The 6199-nt window shown below is 40.8% G+C and overlaps 1 non-coding gene across 1 annotated transcript; it reads right to left on the bottom strand.

Annotated features, from left to right (window-relative positions):
- Nucleotides 1-5832: 5832 nt before the first annotated feature.
- Nucleotides 5833-5965, bottom strand: LOC119471556. Its single transcript, XR_005200631.1, has one exon. It is a non-coding gene; the product is annotated as a small nucleolar RNA SNORA64/SNORA10 family (small nucleolar RNA).
- Between the last annotated feature and the right edge of the window lie 234 nt (nucleotides 5966-6199).

The following is a 6199-nucleotide window of genomic DNA, read 5'->3' as shown; positions in this document are numbered from 1 at the left end:
TAGGGGAAGGAGAAGGGACCACCTCATTACTGCCAAGTGAGGGTAGAAGCCCAGGTTTACCAAGTAACCTTTGTTGGCTCCTGAGGCAGGGGATCCTTTTTGCCACTGGGTGTAGGTGAGAGTTCTGGCTCCCCATTAGGTCTCCACTGAGATCTCCCTGGCTGGCTATCATAGGGATGCCTCATTATGTACCCCTACCAGAGTGCTGCTCCTTATGTACCCACACTGCCCCTAATGTGCCCCCATTGTTATTATGGTGGAGATGTAGAAGGACCTCATTATGGCTGGGTAGTGGTGAAACTCCTGACTCTCCACACTAGGCCTCCTGTGACACCATCCCAGTGGGAATGGAAAAGCGTGCCTTATTACTATTAGATGAGAATGGGAGTCCAGCTCCCCAATTGATCTCCCCTGACACTACATGGGAGAGGCCACATTACCTCCATGCAATAAGTGTAGACCCTCTACTCAGCCATTTCTGACACCACTATGATAGGGAAGTTTGGGCTCCTTGTTAAAGCCGTGCAAAGGTGGAAGTCTAGCCTCCTCACTCAGCCTTTGCTGGCGTAGATGGGAGTGGGACCAGAGATTTTTCTGTAGTATTTGTCTAAAGTGGAGCAGTTATTATTTCAAAGATCTTTTGTCTTGCTAGGGTGTTCCTTTCCTGGCTCTCTCTTCCTCCCTCCCTCTCTCTCTCTCTCTCTCTCTCTCTCTCTCAACAGGGTCTTGCTGTGTTGCCCAGGCTAGTCCTGAATCCCTGGCCTCAAGCAATCCTTCTGCCCTGGCCCCCAAAGTGCTGGGATTATAGGTGCGAGCTGTCATGCCCAGCCTTGTCCTTTGTTTTGGCTAGAGTAAGCAAGCTTTTGTTGGGGCTTGTTTGTTTGTTTACACCCATTGGCATTTGCAGGTTGCTAGCTTCTTCAGCTCCAAGTCTGAATTGTATGAGGAGAAAAGAAAAAAACAGGGAATGTACCACCATGTTGTTTCTTGGATTCTGAGGTCCCTAGTCAGTCTACCTTCTCTCCACCTTCTAGAGTTTCCCTGTGTTTGATCTATGTATGCTGGACAGTGTTTTCTTTTGCACTTAGTGAGAGGTATAGGGAAAGTACATCTGTTCTGCCTTCCTACATGTGGAAGTCTTCACAGAGCATTTTAATACAGATAATAACAGTGTCTAGCTCATAGATACCTCAAAAGGCTATTGTGACAGTTAAGTAAGTGAGTTGGACCACTGGAATAGTATCTGGCATATAGTAAGCCTTACACAAGTGTTAGTTGTTATTATTTGATAAACAATATAATGTGGTTGTTGAGGGAACAGATTCTGGAACCAGACTCTCAAGGTTTAAATCTCAGCTCTTACACTTAACAATTGCATTAATTTTACTTAATTTCTCTATGCCTAAATTTTCTTATTGTAAATAGTGATAATAATAATTTCTTCTTCACAGGGCTATTGTGAGAATTAAAATAATTAATATACCTAAAGCACTTAAAAGATTGCCTGACGTGGAATAAGTTCTATTTAAGTATTAGATATTATCCTTTTTTTTTTTTTTTTTTTTTCCAGATGGATTCTCACACTGTCACCCAAGCCAGAGTGCAGTGGCATGATCTTAGGTCACTGCAGCCTCTGCCTTTCAGATTCAGGTGATTCTCCTGCCTCAGCCTCCCAGGTAACTGGGATTATAGGCGTCCACCACCACATCCAGTTAATTTTTTGTATTTTTAATAGAGACAGTGTTTCACTATGTTGGCCAGGCTGATCTCAAACTCCTGACCTCATGATTGCTCTCCTCGACCTCCCAAAGTGCTGGGATTACAGGTGTGAGCCACTGCGCCTGGCCTAGATATTATTCTTTTAAACTAAAGTACTTTATTTTCTCCTCAAAATACCCCTGTGAAGTAGGTAGCAAGGCATCATTGTCTTCATTTACAAACAGAGAAACAGAAGTTCTAAGGCACACAGTGTCCTGCCCAAGGTTACAGAGACAGTAAGTGGCAAAGCTAGCCTCAGTCACAGTTCTTCTGACTTCAAGTCAACATTGAGCTGAGGCTTGGCAAAAGTGGAAAGTGAAAACTGGTATTCATGCTTAGAGAACAAGGTGGGTGCTTAGATGGCAAACAGGTAAGAACAGAAATCATTCCTAGGATAGCAAGACAGAAAGAAGACCTGAAGAAGATGGACAGAGTGTGGCAAGAATGCGATTGTTGGGCTAAGTCTAAGTCAAGATATTGAAGTTAAAGAAATCACCAAGATTTCCAGTGAGAGACTTCTGCCCCCAAATGCGTTCCATCAATGTCCCCTATTCAGGGAGTAGTGAAGGGTGTCCTAATTGCTTGCCACTCCCCTACAGGGTGGCTTTTCTGCTTTAAATAGCTCAAGAGTCTAGTTCCAAGAAAAAGCAGAGGCTGTACCTTCTTTGGTTCAGAATGCCCTCAGGCCTGACTCTTAATAGAGAGACTTCCTCCCCAGGATATTCCTACTGTTGCCCCCTACACCCTGCCAGCTTTCTGCACACTTCTGAGCCTGTCCAAGTCCAGCATGTGACTCGGGGCTGCATCAAGTGCCCCCAAGCTTTCCTTGAGACACCAGCCCAGACTGAGCTTGCCCCTTCCTCAGCCTTGAGCATTAACCATTTCTACCATGTTTAAAGATGTGTCTAGTCGATTAGGCATCATACAATATCTAATTTTATGTATTTCCTGATATGTTTCATCTGTGTAAATTCTGTATTACTGGCAAGACCATGGCTCTTAAGGCAAGGTTTGCGTTATATAGATTTAAGGGGCTGGAATAACAGCATTTCACATAGACCATGATACTACAGTAAGTACTGCATCAATTAATACTTGTTAACTCTCAAACACAGGGTCACAGCCAAGCAGAGCTGCTATTATGTGGGGTATATAGGGCCCCTGGAAAATTGTTTGTTGTTATTTAATTTTTATATCATGATTATAAACAACTGTTCAATTCAGCTAGATGTGAAGGGAAATAAGAAAAATATAAAACTCGAAGAACTGTAGTGAGAGCATGAAAATTATAGGATATTGCGAGTAAATGGGGTGGAAGGGTGTTTTCCTGAGCTACAGAAAAAATGGTTGGTGGTAGATAAAAACAAGTCAAATTTACTAGCATTTTCCACAATTGGCAATGGCGATATTCTTGCTGGTCTTGTCATTCCTGTATCCAAAGTGCTCCATGGTTTTCCACAATATTTATGTCCTCTTTGATCATGCTAAAGACAACAGGCTTGCAATCTAACCACTCAGTCTTGGCAGTGCAGATGAAAAACTGGGAACTGTTTGTGTTGAGTCCTGCATTTACCATGAACATCACGCCAGGGCCTGTATCCTTCAGGATGAGATTCTCATCATCAAATGTAGATAAACTTGTCACCAATGCCTTAATGGCAGGAAGTCACCACCCTAGCACATAAGGCCTCGAATAATTCTGTAAAAGCAAGAATCCATATAACCAAATCTTCTCTAACCAGTTCTCAAGCATAAAAATTTTCTGCTGTCTTTGGAACTTTGTCTGCAAACAGCTCAAAGAAGACACAGCACAACTTGATGATGGCGTCAAAGAACATAGTGGGATTGTCCATGACTGGTGCAGGTGGCTCTGGGAGGCTCCTGTCTGCAAAGCAAGAAAAATATATATGTGTTCTTTACAAAGCCTTCTTTAACTAAACGCTTTTATTTAAACTGCTTTACAAAATGTGTGAGCTCCTGGAAAGTACCCTGATTTATCAATAAAAATTCAGAATAATGGGTAGAAAGAAGTAGAAGAGATACTTACATCTTTTATTGTCAAATCAGGGCAAATGTCCAGACATCTTCTCTTCCTATTTTGATCTAGAAATAATCTCTTCATCTTCTTTATTGTCAGATGTCATTCCTGGATAATTTCACATTTCCCACGAGGATAAAAACATGGCGGTACCATTATGACTCACAATGTCATGACTCTTGGGAACCTGTTTATATTGGAACCATAGAGATCTGCTTGTCTCTGCAGTTCCCTAAGTCCATTTATTTAATGCTGGTTACATCACTACACATGTCACTGGATCATCTACTGTGTGGCCTGTTTCCAATAACTCTCTCCAAGGTAATTACTGCAATTCATTGATGATGACCACAAATGCAAGTCTCACTCAGAGAACTATGGAAAATGTGAACAATAACCCATTTTGAGGTCCTGCAGTTACAGTTTGGAATTGTGTTGCATAAAGGTGGAACAGCATGTTTTCTAGCTCTATCTTCTCTTGAACTCTTTGGGCTGAATGTGATCTCTTCTGATCCCCACTACCCTCCTGTCTTCCACACACCACCACTAGAATTATTTACCAGAAGAAAACTTACCTTTTTTTTTTTTGAGATGGAATTTCGCTGTTGTTGCCCAGGCTGGAGTGCAATGGCACGATCTCAGCTCACCGCAACCTCCGCCTCCTGGGTTCAAGCAATTCTCCTGCCTCAGCCTTTTGAGTAGCTGGGATTACAGGCACCCGCCACCACTCACGGCTAATTTTTTGTGTTTTTAGTGGGGGCGGGGTTTCACCATGTTGGCCAGGCTGGTCTTGAGCTTCTGACCTTGTGATTTGTCCACCTCAGCCTCCCAAAGTGCTGGGATTACAGGCGTGAGCCACTGTGCCCAACCAAAAGTTATCTTTTATTAATGTTAGAAAGTGTTCAAGAAAAATGAGTTTTTTTTTTTTCTTTTCTTGTGTGGCAACTTTCCATTATGCCTGGCATTCTAAGTCATGCATGTATGCAAGGTTTTGCAAAATCTAAGAGGTTAAGAAGGGGTCAAAAGATGAGGTGTGAGGGACATTTCACAAGCTATGAAAATATAAATTCAGAAAGGTATCACCAAAACTATTCTACTAAGTTTTATTATTGATAACATCCATTAAAATAGGCTATTATCAAAAAGACAACAACAGATGCTTGTTAGGATGCAGAGAAAGGAGAACACTAGCACACTACTTGGGGGATGGAAACTGGTACAGCCACTATGGAAAACAGTATGGATGTTCCTCTAAAAACTAAAGATAGATATATCATACCATCCAGCAATCCCACTGCTGAGTATTTTTCCAAAAGAAAGGGAATTAGAGATATCTGCACTCCTATGTTCATTGCAGCACTATTCACAATAGTCACGATATGGAATCGGCCTAAGTGCCCATCAACGAATGGATTACAAAAATGTTGTATACATATACACAATGGAATACTGCTCAGCCATCAAAAGAATGCAGTTCTGTCATTTACAGCAACATAGATGGAACTGGAAGATATTGTATTAGGTGAAAGAAACCAGGTATAGAGAGTAATTCAGAATAATGGGTAGAAAGAAGTGGAAATATCTCATGTTCTCACTCATATGTGGGATCTAAAAATGATCTCATGGAGGTAGAGAGCAGAATAATAGTTATTAGAGGCTGGGAGGGGTTGGGGATGGGAAATAAAGAGAGATTGGTTAAAGGTGCAAGAATACAGTTGGAATAAGTTCCAGTGTTCCATAGTATAGTAGCGTGACTATAATTAATAATAATTTATTATATATTTCAAAATAGCTAGAAGAGAAGATTTGGAATGTTCCCAATATAAAAAAAAAGTTTGAGGTGATGAATCTCCCAATTACCTTGATTTGATCATTACACATTGTATGATGTTTAATGTATGATGTTGTATGATGTTTAATATCACATGTATCTCATACATATGTGCAATTATTAAGTATCAATAAAAATTTTATTAAATTATCATTCATAACATCCAATATTTTCTTTTCTTTTTTTTTTTTTTCTTTTTCCCCAAAGCCGTCATACTCCTAGGAACGGAGAGGCCATTCTGGGAGGGTCCATTGTGCATTAGAAGAGCCTTCCTCTGCCTCCCAGAAAACAAGGCAAGCACACAGTGGACCTGTGTGATTAAGCAGAGCTGAGTGGCCTATTTTATAGTTTTAAAAGTCAACTTTCTTTGGTCATCATTAATCTCTGCCACAATCACACGTATTGCTCAGCCACCACTACCAACAATACTTCTCAGTTTCATTCAGAGGAATGTTGTCAAATATGTGGATTCCTGCTACCCTGAAATCCAGATAAAGCAATGGACATTTTGATGAATACTAAATATTGAATTAATTTTTTAGCTAAAAAACAATTGATCAAGATCTTGGTTT

This window comes from Cebus imitator, unplaced genomic scaffold (genome assembly GCF_001604975.1).
Source record: "Cebus imitator isolate Cc_AM_T3 unplaced genomic scaffold, Cebus_imitator-1.0 Scaffold2, whole genome shotgun sequence".
NCBI classification, from domain to species: Eukaryota; Metazoa; Chordata; class Mammalia; order Primates; family Cebidae; genus Cebus; species Cebus imitator.
This window is presented reverse-complemented; position numbering and strand designations above follow the sequence as displayed.